At 41.5% G+C, this 26457-nt stretch overlaps 1 long non-coding RNA gene across 1 annotated transcript in view; it reads right to left on the bottom strand.

Moving 5' to 3' along the window:
- LOC119849762 overlaps positions 1–26457 on the bottom strand; it is a 153322-nt gene that overhangs the window by 56620 nt on the left and 70245 nt on the right. The window lies entirely within an intron of this gene.

Raw genomic sequence — 26457 nt, forward strand, 5'->3', positions numbered from 1 at the left:
TCAGTACCGTTGCTGATGTAGACTGGTTACTACATTTCTATCCCAGAGGTCACATTTCCGTGGAAAGTGAAGTGATTCTTTTATGCGCATTGCTGCAAAGCACTTTGGGAGTCTTTGGGATAAAAATTGCTATAATAAATGTAAGGTATAATTATCATAATCTGTCATCAGTCTCAGTGATCATAATCTGTCTCAGTGAGTTTATACTTTATATATTCCACTTAATCAGGAAAACCCTTAATGGGATGTCTTCCAGGGAACTGATTTAGCCAAATGAGAATGAATATCAATGACTGCTGCTTAATCAAAATGGTATTAGCATAAGTTCCACTTAATGAGGACATATTTGGCCAGTGCCCAGGGGTTAAGTGGTGTTGAGCCAGAGCATTAAATACAAGGTAGGTGTGAAGTTTCAAATCTTTTAATACTGATCTAACCAAATAAAAATTGGCAGCGTAACAAATAAAAATGAAATGTATTGAATGTCCATGTCAGTCTAGCACTTTTTACTCAATGCAGTATTTTACTTATTTTAAGGCTTTTCAAGCTTTTTTTAAGTTTTCTCAACCATTTTATTGTGATGAATATGATGCTCTGTGAAACAGCCTGTATTGAGGGGTCTACTGTACTCTCTTAACCTCCTGTTCACCGAAAGCTGATATGCAGGTCACCACAGGAACTTGTTTTCTTTTTGTATTAATACTACAATGCACAGGCTCTGCCACATAATGAAAATGCATTTCTCTTTTATGCATGTTTAAGCCTTTGTTTTGCCATAAATGCTCAGATATAACTCCCAACTTCAATATTAGCAATGCTACATTTCCCTCCCTCTGCCTGTTTGCAATCTCAGCAGAAAACTACTTTAACTGTCTGGCTTCCTGATGCTGCATTGCTGCAGCTATTGTTGCCAAGGAGTTACATTCAAATGGGGGCCAAGTGCTGTTATATATATTTTTTCTCCCTCTTTATATATGATGTATATTAAATAATCTGAAAGATCTGCCTGAACAGTATGAAAGATTTTTTCCTACAGTGACACAGGGGTTAGAGTTCAATGCTCTCACAAAATATTTAATCTTGTGAAATGACATTTGTACTATCACTCTTGTATATACCTGCTTTGAAATTCCTAACCTTAGATTCTTCTATGGAAAGGAATATAGTGCACAAGTGTTCTTACCTTTGATATACTATAGGATCTAACAATATTTAACTGGTGAAGTCATTTTTGTTTCCAAACCTATGTCTCAAATATGCTTGGGAATGTGGAAATTCACAATGCCCTTATTCATGACATCAAAATCAGTTCCATGGTAACACATTGCGATGACAAAATACACAGATTGCAAGGTCACAAGTCACACTTAAGAACAGGCAGGGGAGAAATTGTTAGTTTAATGAATAACATTAGTCAATCCCAATAAAAAGAATAAAAATAAAGAGAAACAAAGTGTCTAAAGTAAATGCCCTTAAACGCACTTCAGAACCATTTCATCTTAAAGTTAAGTAGCTCTTCAAATGTAGAAGGGTGCCACAGGTTTTTCTTCTGCAGCAAATGGGGATACCCTTTAAAAATAAAGTTTCTGTACAATAAAGATTCCATTGAATATCAATGCCTTCCCTCCAAGGCTATAATGAAAACACAACAACTGGTGCAGAAAATTAAATACAAAAAGGAAACTAACTCAACTAGGGATGTTAATTTCAATTTTCAAAGTGATTAATGATTTTGGGTACCAACTTGAGACACCTTTAAAGGCACTAGATTTTTAGAAATGTCTAAGCATCTGAAAATCAGGCCTATTTAAAGTGTCGCAAATTGGGCATGCAAAATTGCTAGTTACTTTTGAAAACTGAGGACCGTGTAATTACTTGGTTTATGTTCAAATAATAGTAATGTGTATACTACATCCAGTCAGCTACTTACAAGATGCAAAAGAATGCCAATATTATAGATTCTGCAAAAGTTGGCATTTTAAGTGATTTCTTGATTGTACTGGCTCTTGTAACACAAGCAAACAATTATGATTTATATTACATTATTGCTTAGAGGTCCCCATTAACATTGAGGCCCAGTTATGCTAGGCACTGTACATACCCAGAAGTAAGAGAAAGTTCCTGCCCCAAACACCCTACAATCGAAGTAGATAGAGTATGCAAACAATGAATGCAAAGAGACACACAGAAAGGTGAAGTGATTTGTCCAAGTATCAGAAAAATTGCTCAACAATATTACAAATGCACTACCCTCATCAGATTAGCTTTCTATCTCTTTACAGCAACGATAGGCTAGATGCAGTGGGTACAAGATATCTAAAAAATATTTATAGTCATGGGAACGTTCTTATATCTGGAATGTTTTGAATGCCAGGTGTTTGTTCCAGGAAGTTACTGTAGAAAAAGTAAAAAAATACATTGTAATCAATACTTAGTTCTAACTCTTGTGGTCAAAAGCTTCTATTTGAAATCCCAACTGTAATATAGTGCTCATAATCTATCCAACATGATTGTCATATAATTGGCAATTTTGGTCTAATGCTCATCACAGTCTGAAAGGTCAAGGGAGAGGGGAATAGATTTCCTTTAACTTCTTGTTTAAAGAACATCTTATTTTTATTAGAGATTTTTTTTTACATTGTCATGGCAGACAGCCCTACCCCAATACATATATAAACAGTGACTGTATAGCCAAAAGACAAACTGTTGCTTTAATTCTATAGTAAGAACCTCGATATAGTTTTTCCATATATCAAAGCAACATATTTTAAATGCTGCAGTCCCTGAAAAAACAAAACAAAAAACACATCAGTTGCAGTATCCTTTTTTTAAAAAAATTTGGCGTAAAATCATAGGACTATTTAAAAAAATTAATGAAAACATACTTTGATGCAACTCTACAATTTTTAACATACTCTTGTGTTCTACCAATCACCAGAGAGGGACATAAAATCCATCTATAGTATATGAAATTGCTTGATTGTGCATACCACAGGTGGGGGTTCTTCTTAAATTGGTGCCTATCATGTGATGCTTCATAAGCAAAGAATAGCAGGCCATGCTGCTTTATTCAATTGGGTTATGCTTTTACTCTTTCTCCCTACATGTGAAAAGCATAACAGAGAACTAGCAGAGCAGAAGTAAGATGTGTTTTGTTAATTGTCTGAAGCCCTGGGGCCCGGAACCGGATAAGTCCTGATATTATACCCTGGATTGAGCAAAATAAATCCATTTTGTTTCCTACAAACATTTAGCCATTAAAAAATATATGAGATAGAAAAACAGACTTTGCTGTCTGCATGCCTTCGTGTAAAGCTCGTATTGTGGAAGTGTCAGAATCATTAGCTCATTGGCATATATTTTGCAAGCTAATGCTTCTACTTTAATTCTCACTGGGGACTGCATGTCTGCTTTTCAAATAAAACCCAGACTGAAGAAGGTAAAGAGAGCTTAAACTGACACTGCTAATGCTCGGTAATGGTTGATAGTACTTCTGGATATGAATAATTATGAAATATCAGGCAGAACTGATATAACCATAGATCCCTAAATACTTACCGCAATACAATCTGCAAAAAGTGATCAGTGTATGTTAAAAATGTCCTATAAATGTTTGTGGTTCATTTAAATACATACAGAGCAGTGGGACGAATAATGGTTCAAAATAAATGGAGTGCGAGAAATAAGTTACAATATGAAATTCATTACATGGAAGGAATGAGGAATGTTATCTTTTCATAGAGCTACACTGCTGAATTTACTACTGATTTACAGAAGAGACTCAGAGCAAGTGGTTACAAAAACCAGGCCTATAGCAGTGTCTTTCTATTCTTTAAACCTGGTCCAAAATAGTTGCCCCCTCTCAAAAATAAATTGCTGGTGAATTCTGATGCACATTAAAATCAGAGGTTATGAGTAAGAGACATAGTAATGCAGGCAGGCAGTCTCATCATGCAGCTCTATGTATAAGCCTTGCTTTTGCAACACAATGAACACTCTGCCTAGACATGCAAGGCCACGTCCATTTCTCAAATCTCTTTCACTCACACCCACACTTCAGTGCTGACACACATACACTCTCTTTCTATCTTCAATGCTAAAGAACAACAGGGTTTTATTTAATTTAAAATACAGACAGTTTAGATCTGTACAGAATCCAGCCATTCACATTTGCAGGATTCCTGTGAACTTTGTCTTTGGTTCCAGGTTGTGGGGCAGAATAGGGTGGTGTTTGCATCCGTTGAGTTTCATTTTGAGTTTCAAGCGCTAATGAACTCAAAATATTACACCAACCCTCAGTCAAAGCCACTGAATTCTACCTGGTTTAGTACCATAGCCATGTGAAACCTCCAATTTAATATGATTTTTATACAGCACTATAAATGAGCCCAGATTTATTTGAGAACAAACCCAGCATCAGCTGACTGGTTTGTGAACTTGAGCAAATCTTTCGGTGAACACAGTCTTTGTCTCAATGTTCAGCAAACCCTCAAAATAGGCAAGCTTCATGTGGTTTCTGGTTTCACTGTGAACATCTTGCACAGCTCGCCTCTAACTACTTCACAGTTATGCATTGGTTTTGAAATTTCTGATCCTCATTCCACAGTTGCATATTTCATAAGTATTCTACAGGATATACTCTGATTGACTTGCACTGGAATTTTACGCACCATAACATGCTAGCTTAATGTTATATACTGCCAAATATGTGAAAGTCTATTGTGAACATCAAAATGGCTTTCTCCACACCTGCAAGAACCCCTCTCTGTTTAGTGTTCCTCAGGTCACTTATTCAATTTTTTTTGAATACTTTATATTCTTCAGTGTTCTTTGTTTGACTGGCATCATGCTCACTGATCTTATTATAAATAATAACCCTAAGCCTAAAACTTTTTGTCTGTTAATTTCCTTATTTTTAAAACAAAATACAAGCTGAACACAGATCTTGGAGAATGTACAATTCTCCCAGGCTCCCCGAGCCTCTCACAGTTTGGGAGACCAATAGGATTCTGGCTACTCACAGCTGACATAGCCCTTCAGAGTTCACAAGCTTCACAAGATCACTGGCTCTTCTTGTCTCACATCAGTTTGGAACTCTCAAGTTCTCTGGGCCCCCAGCTTTGACTTTTTTGTGTGGCCTGCAGGGTTTAGGAATGATGCACATGGTTACAATTTCCTTCCACTTTATCCTTGCCCTGCATATACTGTATAAAGAACTCACCAGGCCATGTGGACTTCAGACTGATTTTTCAGTGGGAGGTCCTGTCATGGGGCAGGTACACCTTGTCACCCTGTGGGGGATAGAGGGGCATTATATCCACGCGGCTGAGTCTGGTTGACCACCCTTGACTTCCAGGCAATATAGTCTAATGGTTGGGGTCAATAGAGTGCCCTCCCTCAAGGGCAGCGTTACCTAGTGGCCAGAGTCAAGATGGTTGCCCTCCTCATTGGGGCTATGTGAACTACTCTTGAGCAGCAGGGCAGTGTGGTCTAGTGACCACAATTCATACGGTTGCCCCCTCACCAGGACAGTGTGGCCTAGTGGCCAGAGTCAATAGGGCTACCCTTGAGCAGCAGGGCAGCGTGGCATGATGGCTGGGGTGGGTGGAGAGATGGGCTGCCACCTCAGGATGGCAGTAGCCCGGGTAGGGGGACCCGGACCGTCTTACTCCACTGGGTCCCAACCAAGGGCCCTGGTAGTGGCAGGGATCTTGCTGAAACATGCTGAGCCAAACTCCGGTTCTATGACCGGTTTCTTATTAAATTCCCCTGGATTACTTCCTACCCATTCCTCTGCAGATTGCTATCTTGGGAGTTCCACGGTCTCTCCTCTTTCTGTGGCATTGGTTGCCTGAGAGTCATTGGTTGTTGCAGTCTGGCTGGCCTCTGCATCCTGGAGTGTCGGCAGTCCCTCCGCAGGAACTTGCAACGTATCTCCAGTCTCTTTGGCAGTCTGTCCCAATTGAGATGAGTTGCTCCCTTTTATATTCAGGCTCCACCTGGACCATACCCAGCAGAGCTGAGGGGCAGTGGCTTTTTCGGCCCGCAGCATGGGATTAACCGCTGCTGAACCAGCATGGGGTTGGACACCCCACCACAGGGCTAAACTGAAAAATCTGAACAAATTTCACCAAAACTGACTTTTTCCCACAATTTTCTTGATTAAATAAAAACAGAAATTTCATTTTGGATAAAAAAAACCCTGAAATGAAACAAAAAAACCCCCAAACTAAACACATTTTTTCTGAGTTTTCAGTTAGCTTCAAAAGGTGTTTTCAATCCAAAATTAAATGTTTTTGGTTTTTCATTTCAAAATGAAAAATCTGAAAAAAATAATTTTGGACCAAATAAAACATTTCATACAACGTGAAACTTTTTTTTTTTTTTAGTTTTTCATTTCATGTTGGGTCATTTTTTTGGTGTTGTTCACCTTTATTTTTGTATAAAAGTTTTGAAACAAAAAGTTGAAACATTTCATTTTTAAATGGTCAAAATGAAATGGTTTGACTAAAAAAAAAATTTTCTGGCTGAGCTTCAGTGCCCCCCAAAATGAATTTTTCACTGCATTTACTATGTGCTCCCCCCACCCAAAAAATTGCCCAGCTGTACCCATAACTCAAAATCAGTGTTACCTATTTTCTTCATACTTTGCAGAGTACATCCACTGGACACCATTCTGCAATAAGTCCATGGCTACAAACACAAACACTGTTAGTAGCTATTCCACACAAACTGGCAAAACCAAGACCAGAAGCCTCAGAGCTTAGACCCAAAACCACAGGTCTCTATGTGCAAGCGAAGGTAAAGTTATAATATTGAGGTACAGCAGTGCTCTTAAGTTCTCTCTAAGCTACCATTTGTTGGTGGGCACACTGCCCTAACTACAGAACTACAGTATGTAGAATTGTTAATAACTTTGCTTAATTAAACCTATTTTTTCAGTTATGCATATGTTTTCAAGGGAATTGAGTTATATGGAAAGTTCAAAGGAGTACTAACATGACATTTTTGAGTTAAAGCAACACAAACAGAGCAGGGTGAAAATTTCACATCAGGGTAACTTTCTAATGTCCAGTATCTTAAAAACAGTTTGACAAATTTTCTTCAAATTTTGCAGAAAAGCTTTCCCTACTCTACAGAGTACAAGATTGCCAGACAAAGTTTTAGTAGTCCTAAAAAAAAACAAAAAAACAAAAAACCAGTTACCAACCTCTCTAAGTGTGGTTATTCAAGATGTGTTGCTCAAGTCCATTCCAAGTAGCTCAGGCAGCACCAGAAGTCATGCCTTCATGACACCGCATATAGGGCCCTGCCAACCTGTCAGCTCTTCAGTTCCTTCTGGCTGGATTACTCTGACAAAGCGGAAGGCGGGTGAGTCTTGGAATGGACATGAGCAACACATCTCGAAGAACAACAGTTATGAGAAGTAGGTAACTGTTTTTTCTTCAAGTGCTTGCTCATGTCGATTCCAAGTAGGTGACCCCCAAACCTTACGGAGGAGGCAAGGTCAGACTTCATGGAATCACTGATTGAAGCACCACTCTGCCAAATGCTGCATTGGCCCTATCATGCTGGGTAATGGCATAATGAAAAGTGTGGACTGACGACTATGTCGCTGCCCTGCAGACCTCTTGGATTGGAGCCTGGGCCAGGAATGCTGACAAGGAGGCATGTGCCCTTGTAGAATGTGCCATCAGTGTGGGGGCAGGTGTCTTTGCCAAATCGCAACGTGCCTGGATACAAGACATGATCCGCAATTAAATTCTTTCAGAAGACACCGTGAGGCCCTTCATCCTGTCTGCTACTGCGACAAACAGCTGGTTCGATCACAAAACGGCTTTGTCTGCTCAATATAAAAGGCCAAAGCCCGCCGAACGTCCAGGAAAGGGAGTCTTTGCTCCTGGCTATTAGCATGTGGCTTAGGGTAAAAGATTGGGAGAAAAATGCCCTGATTGGCATGAAACTGAGAGACGACCTTTGAGAGAAAGGCTGGGTGAGGCCAAATCTGCACTTTGTCCTTATTTTAAAAAATTGTATAAGGAGGGTCAGAAGTAAGGACCTTAAGCTCAGACACTCTCCTAGCTGGTTATTGCGACCAGGAATGCTACCTTCCAAGACAGATCGAGCAATGAGCATGTTGCTATCGAAGTGGGGAGCCCATTAGTCTTGAAAGCACCAGATTAAGGTCTCAAGTCCGGATCGGTTGCCAAACTTGACGGTATAATCTGTCAAGACCTTTGAGAAAACCACCAACCATCAGGTTAATGAAGACTGAGTGGCCTGCCACTCCTGAGTGGAAGGCCAAAATGACAGTCAGGAACCTTTATCGACAAGACTGACAAGTCCTGCAGCTTTAAATGGAGCAACTAGTCCAAGATAAAGGATATTGATGATAGTATCAGAGAAGTACAACTCTGTGAACACCAGATCAAGAATCTCTTCCACTTGGTCAGCTAGGTAGCCCTGGTGGATAGTTTCCTACTGCCAAGGAGTACCTCCCTAACAGTTTCTGAGCATGTCAGCTCTACTGGGTTTAACCATGAAGCTTCCCAGCCATAAGGTAGAGAGACTCAAGATTGGAATGCTGGAGCAGACCATGGTGCTGGGTGATCAGGTCCAGAACTAAGGGTAGGGTGACTGGGGTGTCCATTAACAGCTCCAGAAGCAAGGTGTACCAGTGCTGGCAGGGCCAGGTTGGTGCTATAAAGTATCACTGAGGTGCCTTCTCTCTGGATCTTGAGAAGAACCTTGTAGATGAGTGGAATAGGTGGGAACACATTGAACAGGTGATCCTTCCAGGGAAGGAGGAATGGTTCTGTGAGTGAGCCCAGACTGTGATTCAGGAAGGAGCAGAACTGCAGGCATTTCCTGTTGCTTTTTGTGGCAAACTCCCCACTGTTGGAAAATGTTGTTCATCACATCAGGGTGAATGGACCACTCGTAGTTGTGGAATGATCTGCTGAGATGGTCCACCAGCTCCTTGTGAGATCCCAGAAGTTAGGATGCCTTCAGATGTATTGAGTGGGCTATGCAGAAGTCCCAAAGCTTGAGGGATTCCCAACATAGGGGAAAGGAGTGTGTTCCATGCTGTCTGTTTACATAAAACATCACTGTTGTAATCTGTCATAACTGACGCACATCTCCCTTCCAATTGAGCTTGGAAGGTCTGGCGTGTGAGACGAACTGCCCTTAGCTCCCTGATATTAATGTGAAGTGAGAGCTCTGCTTGGGACCAGAGGTCCTGAGTTCTCCCAGATGCACTCCCCACACCATCGCTGATGCGTCAGTGACCAGACACAATGAGGGATGTGGTCTGGAAAAGGAGAGCCCTGTGCACACCTCTTGCAAATCGAGCCACCACTGGGGAGACTCAAGAACCTGAATTGGGAGTGTGACTACCTTGTCCAGACGATCCCTGCCTGGTTGATACGCCAATGACAGCCAGGCCTAGAAAGGTCTGACCCTCAGTGTTGCATGTTGAACTATGTACGTACAAGACACCATGTGTCCGAGGAGCTTCAAGGAATTTCTTGCTGTAGTAGTGGGGTATTGTGTGAACCTAACTATAATGTCGTGGATTTTCTGAAAATGAGATTCTGGCAGGAAAGCTCTGGCTTGTCTTGAACCTAACACTGCCCCTACAAACTCTATTCTGTGAGTGGGTGTGACATTCCCCTCTGGTGTTATCTGGACCAGTGATCTGCTAGGTCACTCCAGTCCTTGACTCTGGGAGCCAGCCTTACCCTGCTCTGCTGTGAGAACCCCCACTACAGGGCTGTTCACACACAGCCTCTGGCATGTAAGCTGCTCCTTGGATTGTACAACTGAATGACACTAGTCAATATCTCCAGTCCCAGACACAACCCTAGGAACCTCCATCTTGCAGTGTCCAGTTATGCCCGCTGGATGCTGCAAGTTTAAATGAGTTCATCAATTTAACAAAGAAATTGATATGTACCAGGCTTGTTATCCCAAGGGGAGTCTCTGACCTGCTTCAAACCAAATGCACTGCTTCATGTAGAATAAACAAAACAGATTTATTAATTACAAAAAGATAGATTGTAAGTGATTAAAAGTCAAAACATAAGTCAGATTTGGTCAAATGAAATAAAAGCAAAATGCATTCTAAGCTGATCTTAACACTTTCAGTGCTCTTACAAACTTAGATACTTCTCACCACAGGCTGGCTAGTTGCCCTTCAGCCAGGCTCTCCCCTTTTTTCAGCACTTCAGTCACTCTGTGGTGATGTCTGTAGATGGAGGTGGAAGAGGGAGGAAGAGCATGGCAAGCACCTCTTCCTTTTATCATGTTCTTTTTTCCCTCTTGGGTTTGTCCCCCACCCTTCAGAGTCAGGTGAGCATTATCTCATCGCAGTCCCAAAATGACCAAAGGAAGGGGGGTGAGTCACTCGAGAGTCCAACAGATCCTTTGTTGTTGCCTAAGCCAGTGTCTTTTGTTCCTGAGAGGCTGGGCTGGGTTTGTCCCATACAGGCCCTGATGAGGTGTGAACTGCCTCTCTGCTCTTGGGGAGTTTTTGCCTGGGCTTGCTTTAAGCCATGAGGACACATTTTCAGCCTCATAGCTATATATATATTATATATATATATATATGAAATTATAACCTATAACATTACAATAACATTACTGTAACAACAGTTACTATAACATCACTGTAACAACAATGCTCAGTGCATCACGAGCCTTCTGAAGACACACGACATGACAAACTTTGCATTGGATACCACACAATCATTTTATGAGGATGAACATCGGGGAGTAGTGTGTTCCCACCATATACAGAATATCACAGTGGGGCATAGAGTTGATGTTTATACGTTCAGCAGGAGACCCAGCCTGTCAAAGGTGGACCTAATCATACTGTCATTTTGTTCCACTTGTGCCTTGGAGTGGCCCTTGACCAACAAGTCGAAGTACAGGAATACCTGCACCTGCCTTTTTCTCAGGAAGGTGGCTATGACTGCCATGTACTTGCTGAATACACAAGAGGCTGCTGACAGGCCAAAGGGGAGGACTGTAAATTGGTAATAAGTGCAGCCCACTATGAATCTGAGGAACCTGCTGTGGGAGGGGACTATCGAAAAATGGAAGTATGCATCCTTCAAGTCGAGAGTGGCATACCAATCCCCTGAATCCAGGGAAGGTATAATGGTGGCCAAAAGAGACCGTACAAAACTTTAGATTTCCTCATGAACCTGTTGAGGTTGCACAGGTCAAGGATGAGTCTGAGACCCCCCTTGGCTTTCAGTATGAGGAAGTACCGGGAGTAAAACCCCTTGCCCCTTAGTTCCTGTAGAACCTCCTCTACTGCCTCTGCCAATAAGACTGTCTGCATTAAGAGTTGCTCATGAGAGGGGTCCTTGAAGAGGGACAGGGAAAGGAGGTGGGAGGGAGGGGACGAACTGAATTGGAGGGAATATCCCAGTTCTACAGTGCATAGTACCCAATGGTCTAAGGTAATTTAGGACCATGCATAGTCCATGTACCCCCCAAAGCTGGGAGGATCACAGCCATCACTCCCAGGAGGAAACGTAGGGTAGTGGTGGTTGGAGACTCTCTTCTGAGGAGGTCAGGGGCACCCATCTGTGGCCCTGACATGGCATCCCGGGAAGTATGCTACCTCCCAGGGGTTTGTATCCAAGATGTTATGGAGGGATTGTCGAGGATCATCTGGCCCTCTGACTACTACCCCATGCTACTCATCCACGTGGGCACTAATGATACTGTGAGGTATGACCCTCAGCAGATCAGAAGTGACTACAGGGCTCTGGGAGTAAGGGTGAGGGAGTTGGGAGAGCAGGTGATGGTCTCTTCAGTCCTTCCAGTCAAGCGTAGGGATCCTCAGCAGAGACAGATGCATCCTGGAGGTGAATGCCTGGCTGTGAGGATGGTGACGCCAGGAGGGCTTCGGCTGCCTTGACCACAGGATGCTGTTCCAGGAAGGATGACTGCTAAACAGAGATGGGGTCCACCTATTGAGGAAGGGGAAGAGCATATTTGGCTACTGACTGGCTAACCTAGTGAGGAAGACTTTAAACGAGGTTCAACAGGGGCAGGTGATGGCCAAAGCCCACAGGCATGTCAAAAACATGGAGACCTGGAAGAAGGGTCAGAATCTGGGGGGGGGGGGGGAGAGCATGGCCTGTTATAGCAGAAATAAGGGAGAGAAGACAGAACTGGGGTAGGGGGAATTAAATCAGTATCTTAGATGTCTGTATACTAATGCGAGAAGTATGGGGAATAAGCAGGAAGAACTTGAAATGCTAGTAAATACACACAACTTTGACATAGCTGGCATCATGGAGACTTGGTGGGATAATGCACATGACTAAAATATTGGTATAGAAGGATACAGCTTGCTCAGGAAGGACCGGCAGGGAAAAAAGCCTCATCCACCTCTTCTTCCTGGTTAGGTGGTCTGTAGTAGACCCCTACCATGACATCATCCTTGGTTTTTATTCCTTTTATCCTTACCCAGAGACTTTCAAAAAGTCTGTCTCTTATTTCTCTCTCAACCTCAGTCCAAGTGTGTACATTTTTAATATATAAGGCTACACCTCCTCCCATTTTCAGATTGAACTTTTTCAGTTGAATTTTTCCCGTTCTCATTTTTTTGATGAAAAGTGAAACTTTTCCAAAGAAACTCCCAATCCTCCCTATTTTATGACCAGCTCTACTTAGGAAACTTAGGCAGGTCTATACTAAAAAGTTCGATCAGCCCATCTTTGTCACTCAGGGGTGTGAAAAATCCACACCCCTGAGTGCTATAGTTAAGAAAACCCAGCCCACAGTGTAGGAAATGCTAGGACAACTGAAGAATTCTTCTGTTAACCTAACTACTGCCTCTCAGGAAGATTAACTACAGCAATGGCAGAGCCCCTCCAATCACTGTAGTGAGTTGTTACGTCTAGACTAGAATAAAAGACCCATGGCATAGAATCAGAACTGGAAGGGACCTCTCAAGGCCATCTAGTCCAGTCCCCTGCACTCATGGCAGGACTTAGTATTATCTAGACCATCCCTGACAGGTGTTTGTCTAACCTGCTCTTAAAAATCTCCAATGATGGAGATTCCACAACCTCCCTGGGCAACTTATTCCTGTGTTTAACCACCCTGGCCATTAGGAAATTTTTCCTAATGTTCAACCTAAACCACCTTGCTGCAATTTAAGCCCATTGCTTCTTGTCCAATCCTCAGAGGTTAAGGAGAACAATTTTGCTCCCTCCTCCTTGAAATAGTCCTTTTATGTACTTGAAAACTTATCATGTCCCCTCTCAGTCTTCTCTTCTCCATACTAAACAAACCCAATTTTTTCAATCTTCCCTCATTGGTCATATTTTCTAGACCTTTAATCATTTTTGTTGCTCTTCTCTGGACTTTCTCCAATTTGTCCACATCTCTCCTGAAAGGTGGCACCCAGAACTGGACACAATACTCCAGTTAAGGCCTAATCAATGTGGAGTAGAGTGGGCGAATTGCTTCTTATGTCTTGTTTACAACACTGCTACTAATACATCCCAAAATTATGTTTGCTTTTTTTGAAACAGTGTAACACTGTTGACTCATATTTAGTTTGTGATCCACTATGACCCCCTGATCCCTTTCCACAATACTCCTTCCTAGGCAGTCATTTCCCATTTTGTATGCGAGCAACTGATTGTTTCTTCCGAAGTGGATTACTTTGCATTTGTCCTTATTGAATGTCATCCTGTTTTCTTCAGACCATTTCTCCAGTTTGTCAACATCATTTTGAATTTTAATCCTATCCTCCAAAGCCCAGGAAATCCCTCCCAGCTTGGTATGGTCCTCAAACTTCATAGGTGTACTCTCTATGCCATTATTTAAATCATTGATGCAGATATTGAACCTGACCGGACACAGAACTGATCCCTGTGGGACCACACTCATTATGCCTTTCCAGCTTCACTGTGAACCATTGATAACTACTCTCTGGGAATGGTTTTCCAACCAGTTATGCACCCACCATATAGTAGCTCCATCTAGATTGTATTTCCCTAGTTTGTTTATGAGAAGGTCATGGACACAGTACCAAAAGCCTTTCTAAAGTCGTGCTATACCATGGCTGGCCCAGGTCAGCTGACTCAGACTCGTGGGCTCAGGCTGCAAGGTTAAAAATTGTTGTGTAGACTGTTGGCTCAGCATGGAGCCTGGGCTTTGGGACCCTCCCCCAACATGGAGTTCCAGGCCTTGGGCTCCAGCCCAAGTGTCTATAAAGCAATTTTACAGCCCAGCAGTCCCTGTGAGCTGGAATCCGCTGACCCAGGTCAGCCCCAAGTGTTTAATTGTTGTGTGGCCATACACAGTGTCTACACTGAAGAAACTAAACTACCAAAAGAAACTACAGCATTTGCTCAATAAATTCCTTGACAAAGCACAAGAACAAATCCGCACAGATACACCCCTGGAACCCCAACCTGGGGTATTCTGTCTGCTACCCAAGATCCATAAACCTGGAAATCCTGGACGCCCCATCATCTCAGGCATTGGCACCCTGACAGCACGATTGTCTGGCTATGTAGACTCCCTCCTCAGGCCCTACACTACCAGCACTCCCAGCTATCTTCGAGACACCACTGACTTCCTGAGGAAACTACAATCCATCGGTGATCTTCCTGAAAACATCATTCTGGCCACTATGGATGTAGAAGCCCTCTACACCAACATTCCACAGAAAGATGGACTACAAGCCATCAGGAACAGTATCCCCGATAATGTCACGGCAAACCTGGTGGCTGAATTTTGTGACTTTGTCCTCATCCATAACTATTTCACATTAGGGGACAATGTAAACATTCAAATCAGCGGCACTGCGATGGGTACCCGCATGGCCCCTTAGTATGCCAACATTTTTATGACCGACTTAGAACAATGCTTCCTCAGCTCTCATCCCCTAATGCCCCTACTCTACTTGAGCTACATTGATGACATCTTCATCATCTGGACCCATGGAAAAGAAGCCCTTGAGGAATTCCACCATGATTTCAACAATTTCCATCCCACCATCAACCTCAGCCTGGAGCAGTCCACACAAGAGATCCACTTCCTGGACACTACGCTGCTAATAAGCGATGGTCACATAACCACCACCCTATATCGGAAACCTACTGACGGCTATTCCTACCTACATGCCTCAAGCTTTCATCCAGACCATACCACTTGATCCATAGAGCCAAGCTCTACGATACAACCGCATTTGCTCCAACCCCTCAGACAGAGACAAACACCTACAAGATCTCTATCAAGCATTCTTACAACTACAATACCCACCTGCTAAAGTGAACAAACAGATTGACAGAGCCAGAAGAGTACCCAGAAGTCACCTACTACAGGACAGGCCCAACAAAGAAAATAACAGAACGCCACTAGCCATCGCCTTCAGCCCCCAGCTAAAACCTCTCCAATGCATCATCAAGGATCTACAACCTATCCTGAAGGACAACCCATCACTCTCACAGATCTTGGGAGACAGGCCAGTCCTTGCTTACAGACAGCCCTCCACCTGAAGCAAATACTCACCTGAAGCAACCACACAACAGAACCACTAACCCAGGAACCTATCCTTGCAACAAAGCCCGTTGCCAACTGTGTCCACAATCTATTCAGCGGACACCATCATAGGGCCTAATCACATCAGCCACAATATCAGAGGCTCATTCACCTGCACATCTACCAATATGATATATGCCATCATGTGCCAGTAATGCCCCTCTGCCACGTACATTGGTCAAACTGGACAGTCTCTACATAAAAGAATAAATGGACACAAATCAGACGTCAAGAATTATAACATTCAAAAACCAGTTGGAGAACACTTCAATCTCTCTGGTCACTCGATCACAGACCTAAGAGTGGCTATACTTCAACAAAAAAGCTTCAAAAACAGACTCCAACGAGAGACTGCTGAATTGGAATAAATTTGCAAACTGGATACAATTAACTTAGGCTTGAATAGAGACTGGGAGTGGATGGGTCATTACACAAAGTAAAATTATTTCCCCATGTTTATCCCCCCCTCCTCCCGCTCCCCACTATTCCTCAGATGTTCTTGTCAATGCTGGAAAAGGCCCACCTTGATTATCACTACAAAAGGTCTCCCCCACCCCGCTCTCCTGCTGGTAATAGCTCACCTTACCTGATCACTCTTGTTACAGTGTGTATGGTAACACCCATTGTTTCATGTTCTCTGTGTATATAAATCTCCCCACTGTATTTTCTACTGAATGCATCCGATGAAGTGAGCTGTTGCTCACGAAAGCTCATGCTCAAATAAATTTGTTAATCTCTAAGGTGCCACAAGTCCTCCTTTTCTTTTTAAAGTGAAGTAGTACAGCAGCACAGCTGCAGCGCTGTAGCTATGCCACTGTAGCAGTTTAAGTGTAGACATAGCCTAAGTCACTTCTGAAAATGGGATTTAGATTCTTGGAGCCTAAGTCCCACTGAAAGTCAATGGAAATTCAGATCATACATGCCTCAATCATTTCTGAAAATGAGATGCAAGTGATTTTGAAAGTTTTGCCCCCTATGTACAACATGCAGCTCTTGTGACTCTACCACAGAGATGTTTCTGAATTTCCAGTTTAGAGGTGAGAATGGGGAGAAGAAAATTCATTGCCCAGACCCGACATGGATTTGAAGATGTCTGGAGGCTACTTTTAAAAATGGGTATCCATTCGTCTTTACATCCTCAGGTTTATAATAATGAATGGGCTACAAAGATCCTGTGGATGTACCTTATAGGTTGCGTTCACAAGGTGACTATGCCTGGCCATGAAGGACCATGCTGAATATCTCTAAGGAACTTGCTCAATATAACTGGGCGATCCCAAGCCTTCTTTATATATTGGACCTGGTAAGGTGTCATCCCCCTACTCTATCCTTGTGTTTTTTTCCATTTACCCATTATTCTTTAAATATGGTACCAAGTTTTTTGAAAAATTTATTGGCTATGAAAAGCCCAAGTAAATATTGAGATCTGAGTAGCATCTTCATTCTTGCCGTATCTATCTCTGTACAGCCAATAAACTAATTTTAAATTTAATTCAATCAATTAAGTCTCAGTAGTTTCTAACAGGGTGTGGCTGAATGATGCCAGGATGCCTGATGGGGCACAGTGATTGCAGTGCAAGTTATCTTGAAGCCCTCCACTTTCCTCCTGAGCTAGAAGCTCAGCTCAGATGCAGCCCAAGGTCTGGGGAATGACAGCATCCAGAAAACATGTTTAGTTTTTTCTAATCTGTTTCTTCAATCCTGCCTCTCAATTCTATTGAAAAAAAAAAACCACAACAACTTTTTTTTAAATTAAAAGCAATGTGGATCTTTCAACAGCTATTCAAATTTTCACTACCACAAATACCCAGGAAAAGGACATTTAAAGCATGAATGTTTGAATATTGGTGGAAAGCAAATTTCAAACTATAAGTTCAATTGGAACATTCAAAAGGTGTGCTATTCAATGTAAATCATCCAATCTAGGTGCAAAAAACCGTACCCTCTGAGTTATGTAACTAACAGAAAAGTTAGAAATTCATATACCACTAGTTCCAGTGTAATCTCTGTGAGCTATTCAGGCAGGAAGAAGATTTGTGAAGAAAACTGTGAATAATTTCAGACAAACAACACTGAGAATAACCTTGACAAACAAATATAAGAATTTCCATAATCTGCTTCAAAAATGGTAGAGGTGGAATTAGACAAATTAATTCTTGCAAATTATTTAGCTCTGATCTAAATCCACATTTGTTTGATTTCACCCTTTACAAAAGGTCTGTGATGTATTAGCCAATTGCCACTAAAGATTTGATTGGGGATTTTTCCTAGACAGATCAGAAATAGAGATATATGCATATATTATTGTTATTTACGGGGTGACAACAATGCTTTATAGACAAGAAAGATGACAAAGTACTTACCCCAAAGATCTTACAGTTCAAGTATACACCATAGAAATGAAAATGGGGAGAGGGCGGCAATAAAAGCCGAACGCTAGACAAGTGACACAGAATGTATGGTCTTTCTTATTAGTTCCCCAGTTATAGTTTTAGAACTTCATTTTCCCTTCTGACCCAGTTTTCTCCTTCCAAATTAGTTAGTACATTGTTGAAAGGAGCAGGGAACCTTTTGGAAGAAGTGAATTTTGAGAAGAAACTTGAACAAAGAGAAGGTGAAGGAAAGACAGTCTTTGAAAGAGTGTCTTAACTTGTTCTATAATGTCTTTGCCCATGAAAGAACCAGTCAGCACATAAAGTATTTCAGTGACAGGGAAAGTAAAATGTTACTCCCCCATTTTCTACCACCTTCCAATTGTATCACTGACTTGACAAATATCGATGATGCTGGTAGAGTTGTCAAGGAGCCTAAATTTACTTTTGGAACAATTAAATCTCCTCCTTTAATTAGTGGACATGAAGAACATCCCATTATTCTGGTAAATGATTCCCTAAAGGAGTTTCTAGATTTGTATTATGGGCACAAAATCTCACAATAGTTAGTTTTATTTCAGCCATTTGGCCCATCATGAATCTTTCCTCAGCATCCCTATTCTGTTTTATGCACCTGGGCCAATTCAGGAAAGCATCCCTATTCAGGGCATCACTGAACCACTTGCTTAACTTTAAGTAGATTATTAAAGTCCCATGCAAGTCAATGGGAATTAAATACATGCTCCATGCCATCCTAAATAAAGATGTAGATAACTTTAAGTGCTTTCCTAAATTTAAATATTAAAGAGCAGGTTTGGACCTTATTTTACTTGTCTGTAAAGAGTCTAGTACAATGTTGGTGCTATGCACATAAATAAAAAGAGCAGCAACAGTTTTGTTTGTTTGTTTGTTTGTTTAAAGACCCTATGGGTTTTTTATGTACCTGCCAAGTGTGAAGCTTTTCAGGCAAAAACTTTTCTTTCTGGTATGTTAAAAATGCAGGTTTGGCGACACAATGTTTCATACATTCATGTTGATTTCACTGACTTGTTCATATTAAAAACACAAAAAAGATCAGAGCATTTTATTTAATCTCTACATGTTTGAAAATAAAAAGTTTCAATATGAAATTACTTTCATTTCAAAATTTCTTTTATTTTAAAAACTCACAAACATTTAAGAAGGGAAAATCAAAATGAAATGTTTTGTTTGACCCAAAATGAAAACTTTTTTGACTTTTCAAGTCACCAAAAATTTCAAAATCTTTGATTTCAGTCCGACCCAAAACAGTTCCTCCCGCATTAATTTTAAAGTTGTCAATGAACTAAAGAATTCGTCATCTAGTTGTACACATAATACTTAATAGATCCTTACACAAAATATCCTTTTCATAACCATTCATGGTTCTCTCTCTAGTAGAAGGGTCTCTTGCAAGATGGCACAGTCTACATTTGTTTTTTTCAAATTTACCACCATGTGTTTATCCTCAACTGGACTATTCCTTCTGTTGTTATGTTTTGTAGCTATATCCCTTAGCAGGACTGAGGCCTATAATGTCCTTTGCCTTCCACGATGAGTGAAGAAAGCAAAAATACTCTTTTTCACTAAATATCAAATAAAAGTGAACGTTAGATAATTTTTAAAGGAGTATTATCAAAGATTGAGGTCCAAACGTTCAAACAAGCACCTCCTCACCCACAACGTACATTATTGTATATCTGTTTTTACCCCTTCCATTTTTGGCTACGCTAGATTTTATTGTAGTATCTATCTCTCTCTCTACAGGACAAGGAATCAATATGTCTTTTGTGCACCAGCAAGGTTCTGTCTTAATCCTATAATAATTTACTAATACCTTTCATATTTCTGTCACTAGCACTTAAGGCAAAACTTGGCACAAGGGCCTTAAAACATAAAACAAGGTATTGCACAACTGGTTAAAAGAGAGAACAGAAGCGGTTTGCCTATTTTTAGAGTAATAACAAAACAAATATTTATTTTTACTCTTAAAGAGCTTAGATGACCGAGTTTCAAGTCTAAGACATTTTGGATCAAGGAACAATCACAATTAGGATGACTTGGCAATTACACCAGGGTAATCAGCCAATTATTTTGCATGGAGATAGAAGTTGCATATCGCTTTAACCAAAAGAAGGGCATTGTATTGAATGCCAATGACCCAACAAGCAGCTGTTTTTGGCAGGAAGCCATCCATCAACTCCTTTGCAAAGATCTATGGTCAAAGCAGCATAATATGCCCCCTCCTGCTAGAAATTACAGTGGGTGTAGATCTGTGGTCATTTTTGTTTAGCTGAATGTTAAACTTAATAGAAACTAAACCATTTTATTGGCTCCACACTCAATCCTTTCTGTTTTTCTATATAGTACCAACCAACTGTATTAAACCAGTTTCTGATATAACCGATTAAGCACTAAGAATGAGGAAACCAAGTAATGCACAAAATCCATAAGGGAAGTTAGCTGGACAAATATTTCCAATTAATTCTGCTATTGTAGGCTAAGTTCAGTCTCAAAATGGCTCTGTAATCAGAAACCTAGCAGCCAGCCAGCTGGGCTCAGTGCCGTTATACTATGCGGCATTCAGTCTGGCACAGCAGAAGCATGTAGTGGGGAAAGATGTGGTGGCGAGGATCACAGAGATATGTGTGTGTGTGTGTGTGTGTGTTTCAAGACTGGAATCTTGCACAATACAAGACCTTTTGAAGCTTTTCAGAGATAAAGAGACCCATCCCAGTGATCAGGGCTTTCACCTAGGATGTGGGAGAGCCAGGTTAAAGACCCCACTCTGCTTAATTCATGACAGGGATTTGAAGTTAGAGCTCCCACATCCTAGGTGAGTGCTCTAACCACCAAGTATTGGCTGTTCTGGGATAGGTCTCTCTTAATCTCCCCGTTGGAGCTGTTCCACTCTGTAAAATTAATTAAACCTTCATTGCGCCAGAGAGAGAGAGAAACTGATTCTACAGGCCAGTCAGAGAACATGGTACCCCAGATATAAGTCCTTCTTCTCTTTGATTTTGACCAGAAATTCTATTCTGGACCTAAGAAACCTTTCCCATCTGAAATTCATTGAAGCTGGTACGTTCCCATGAAAAAATGTAGTTTGAACAAACTGGCATTTTCAAAAAATTCCTGACCAGCTCTACAGCTAATTTTAAAATGTGAGCATGAACTACAAAGGTTTTGTAAGTATTCAGTTAGTTATGCCTCGGAGTTAACTATCAAAAACTTCCTATAAAAGAGATGTTTGCCACAGGAGCTTGCCTACATTTCTGGTGTCTATTTCTTTCTCTTAGAATAAGAAAAAAGAAAACAACATTGCACAGAACTCTCATCCTAACCTGAGCTGGTAGCTTCCTAATAGAAGCCAGTATTACACTTGGTTTTTACATGCAAATGATCGAATTAATCTAATGAAAATCTCGGACAATGCAATCACAGTTCTGTATAGATAAGAGTTTCCAAACAGTGATCCTCAAGAAGGCCAAGATTTACAAAAGAAGGCTAAAATTAGGCTACTACATCCATATTTAGATATATAAATAAGGGGTGAACACCCAGAAGCTTGCACTGAGGCATTCTCCCACTGCAGACAGCTGCAGCGGCACAGGAGCTAGCAAACAGAGCTCTAAACAGGGGAGTTTGAGTGGGAGTTTGCAAGGGGAGTTTGGCTTGTGGTGCTTGTTTGGGGTTTGCTTTTGCTGGGGGGGGTGTGGTCTTTTTGGTGTGGCTTGTGTTTCCCAGATTAACAGGATTTAGGTGGGAAGGAAATGACAGATACAGAGGCAGCTGTGGGAGTGACTCCTGCAGTGAAAGACACATTGAGGATGACTGGATGTGGAAGCTGTGGTATGTACATGATCCTGGAGGGGGGAAACCGGTAAGAGTTTTGTCTGCATGAAATGCCGTCTGATAGAGCTGATGGAGGAAAAGATCCGAGGTTTGGAGATGCAGGTGGAAAGTCTGGTTGAGTTTAGGAAGGGGTTTGAGCAGATGATGGAGCAAAGATATGAGGTATCTGAAGGGAAAAGCTCAGACTCACGGATGGAAGCAGGGCTGGGGAATTTTGAGGGGAGACTGGATGAGTAAAGTGGTCAGTGGAAACATGTGACTCAAAGAACCAGGCAAAGAAAAAGACGCGCTAGTGAAGGAGAAATAGAGCTTAGGAACAGGTTTGCAGAGTTGGAAAATGAAGAAGGGGCTCAGCAGGTAGTCGCTGAAGGTGGAAGGGTAAGGAAGAAGAGAAGAGAGGCTAGCCCTATAGAAAAAGGGGAAGAGAGTCAAGGGAGACTACACCAAATATGAGCCCCAGGAGGATACAGGATGGGTTGAAGAAGATTGTAAGGGAAAATAGGAATGGAAAGAACTTGCAGCCAGAGAGAACAGGGGAGACACTGGAGAATAGCACTGTCACCAGGAAAAGGCAGGTCTATGTGATCGGGGACTCTTTACTGAGAAGAATAGACAGGCCTGTAACTAGAGCTGATCCAGAGAATAGAAGGGTGTGCTGTCTTCCGGGTGCTAAGATACGGGATGTAGACCTGAGGTTGAAAAGGATCCTAAAGGGAGCGGGAAAGAATCCCCTAATTATCCTTCATGTGGGAACAAATGATACGGCTAGATTCTCACTGGAAAGTGTTAAGGGAGGCTATGCTAGGCTGGGGAAGATGCTTAAGGAAATCGAGGCTCAGGTGATCTTTAGCGGGATCCTTCCTGTTCCTAGAGAAGGGCAACAAAGGTCTGACAAGATTATGACTGTCAACAGATGGCTTAGGCAGTGGTGCTATAAGGAGGGCTTTGGGATATATGACCACTGGGAGGCATTCATGGACAGAGGTCAGTTCTCTTGGGATGGACTTCATCTCAGTAGGGAAGGAAATAGACTTCTAGGATCGAGGCTGGCACAACTGATTAAGAGAGCTTTTAAACTAGGAATTTGGGGGAGATGGCTGGGAGATGTCCAGGTAATGTCCATGCCGGATTTTTAGCATTGAGAGGGAAGAAAACTAAGTAAGAATGTATGTAAGGAGAAAGGGCAGTGTGGATACCAGTCTAATAGGTTATACTGGCTGTAGAATGATCGTGCCTAATAGGGTACAGAATGTGAGTGAAGCCAAACAGCAAAAATTAAGATGTTTGTACGCCATTGCAAGGAGCCTAGGTAACAAAATGGAGGAACTAGAGCTACTGGTGCAGGAAGTGAAACCAGATATTATAGGGATAACAGGTACATGGTGGAATAGTAGTCATGACTGGACTACAGGTATTGAAGGCTATGTGCTGTTTAGGAAAGACAGAAATAAAGGTAAAGGTGGTGGAGTAGCATTGTATATCAATGATGAGGTAGAATGTAAAGAAATAAGAAGCGATGCAATGGATAAGACAGAGTCCGTCTGGGCAAAAATTATATTGGGCAAGAAAACTACTAGAGCCTCCCCTGGGATAGTGCTTGGGGTGTGCTACAGACCACCAGGATCTAATTTGGCTATGGATAGAGCCCTCTTTAATGTTATTAATGAAGTAAATACTAATGGAAACTGCGTGATCATGGGAGACTTTAACTTCCCAGATATAGATTGGAGGACGAGTGCTAGTAATAATAATAATAGGGCTCAGATTTTCCTAGATGCGATAGCTGATGGATTCCTTCATCAAGTAGTTGCTGAACCAACTAGAGGGGATGCCATTTTAGATTTGGTTTTGGTGAGTAGTGAGGACCTCATAGAAGAAATGGTTGTAGGGGACAATCTTGGCTCAAGTGATCATGAGCTAATTCAGTTCAAACTGAATGGAAGGATTAACAAAAATAAATCTGCAACTAGGGTTTTTGATTTCAAAAGGGCTGACTTTCAAAAATTAAGGAAGTTAGTTAGGGAAGTGGATTGGACTGAAGAATTTGTGGATCTAAAGGGAGAGGAGGCCTGGGATTACTTTAAATCAAAGCTGCAGAAGCTTTCAGAAGCCTGCATCCCATGAAAGGGGAAAAAATTCATAGGCAGGAGTTGTAGACTCCTGGATGAGCTGGATGAGCAAGCATCTCAGAGAGGTGATTAAGAAAAAGCAGAAAGCATACAGGGAGTGGAAGATGGGAGGGATCAGCAAGGAAAGCTACCTAATTGAGGTCAGAACATGTAGGGATAAAGTGAGACAGGCTAAAAGTCGAGTAGAGTTGGACCTTGCAAAGGGAATTAAAACCAATAGTAAAAGATTCTATAGCCATATAAATAAGAAGAAAACAGAGAAAGAAGAAGTGGGGCCGCTAAACACTGAGGATGGAGTGGAGGTTAAAGATAATCTAGGCAAGGCCCAATATTTAAACAAATACTTTGCCTCAGTCTTTAATAAGGCTAAAGAGGATCTTGGGGATAATGGTAGCATGACAAATGGGAATGAGGATATGGAGGTAGATATTACCATATCTGAGGTAGAAGCGAAATTCAAACAGCTTAATGGGACTAAATCAGGGGGCCCAGATAATCTTCATCCAAGAATATTAAAGGAATTGGCACCTGAAATTGCAAGCCCATTAGCAAGAATTTTTAATGAATCTGTAAACTCAGGAATAGTACCGAATGATTGGAGAATTGCTAATATAGTTCCTATTTTTAAGAAAGGAAAAAAAAGTGATCTGGGTAACTACAGGCCAGTTAGTTTGACATCTGTAGTATGCAAGGTCCTGGAAAAAATTTTGAAGGAGAAATTAGTTAAGGACATTGAAGTCAATGGTAAATGGGACAAAATACAACATGGTTTTACAAAAGGTAGATCGTGCCAAACCAACCTAATCTCCTTTTTTGAAAAAGTAACAGATTTTTTAGATAAAGGAAATGCAGTGGATCTAATTTACCTAGATTTCAGTAAGGCATTAGATACTGTGCCACATGGGGAATTATTAGTTAAATTGGAGAAGATGGGGATCAATATGAACATCAAAAGGTGGATAAGGAATTGGTTAAAGGGGAGACTGCAACAGGTCCTACTGAAAGGCGAACTGTCAGGTTGGAGGGAGGTTACCAGTGGAGTTCCTCAGGGATCGGTTTTGGGACCAATCTTATTTAATCTTTTTATTACTGACCTTGTCACAAAAAGTGGGAGTGTGCTAATAAAGTTTGCAGATGATACAAAGCTGGGAGGTATTGCCAATTCGGAGAAGGATCGGGATATTATACAGGAGGATCTGGATGACCTTGTAAACTGGAGTAATAGTAATAGGATGAAATTTAATAGTGAGAAGTGTAAGGTTATGCATTTAGGGATTAATAACAAGAATTTTAGCTATAATTTGGGGACGCATCAATTAGAAGTAACGGAAGAGGAGAAGGACCTTGGAGTATTGGTTGATCATAGGATGACTATGAGCTGCCAATGTGATATGGCTGTGAAAAAAGCTAATGCGGTTTCAGGATGCATCAGGAGAGGCATTTCCAGTAGGGATAAGGAGGTTTTAGTACCGTTATACAAGGCACTGGTGAGACCTCACCTAGAATACTGTGTGCAGTTCTGGTCTCCCATGTTTAAAAAGGATGAATTCAAACTGGAGCAGGTACAGAGAAGGGCTACTAGGATGATCCGAGGAATGGAAAACTTGTCTTATGAAAGGAGACTTAAAGAGCTTGGCTTGTTTAGCCTAACTAAAAGAAGGTTGAGGGGAGATATGATTGCTCTCTATAAATATATCAGAGGGATAAATACAGGAGAGGGAGAGGAATTATTTAAGCTCAGCACCAATGTGGACACAAGAACAAATGGGTATAAACTGGCCACCAGGAAGTTTAGACTTGAAATCAGACGAAGGTTTTTAACCATCAGAGGAGTGAAGTTTTGGAATAACCTTCCAAGGGAAGCAGTGGGGGCAAAAGATCTATCTGGCTTTAAAATTCTACTCGATAAGTTTATGGAGGAGATGGTATGATGGGATAATGAGATTTTGGTAAGTAATTGATCTTTAAATATTCAGGGTAAATAGGCCAAATCCCCTGAGATGGGATATTAGATGGATGGGATCTGAGTTACTATAGAAAATTCTTTCCTGGGTATCTGGCTGGTGAATCTTGCCCATATGCTCAGGGTTTAGCTGATTGCCATATTTGGGGTGGGGAAGGAATTTTCCTCCAGGGCAGATTGGAGAGGCCCTGGACGTTTTTCGCCTTCCTCTGTAGCATGGGGCATGGTTGACTTGAGGGAGGCTTCTCTGCTCCTTGAAGTCTTTTAACCATGATTTAAGGACTTCAATAGCTCAGACATGGGTGAGGTTTTTCATAGGAGTGGGTGGGTGAGATTCTGTGGCCTGCGCTGGGCAGGAGGTCGGACTAGATGATCAGAATGGTCCCTTCTGACCTTAGTATCTATGAATCTATGGAGAGTAACTACATAGATCTGACCTTAAACTGAAGCTGGTGCATGCTTAACACTTATTGAGAAATAGGCCACTCATTTACATACATATGTACTTAGAAACTTTACTTGAAATCCTTATGTT

This window comes from Dermochelys coriacea, chromosome 1 (genome assembly GCF_009764565.3).
Source record: "Dermochelys coriacea isolate rDerCor1 chromosome 1, rDerCor1.pri.v4, whole genome shotgun sequence".
Taxonomy (NCBI): domain Eukaryota; kingdom Metazoa; phylum Chordata; order Testudines; family Dermochelyidae; genus Dermochelys; species Dermochelys coriacea.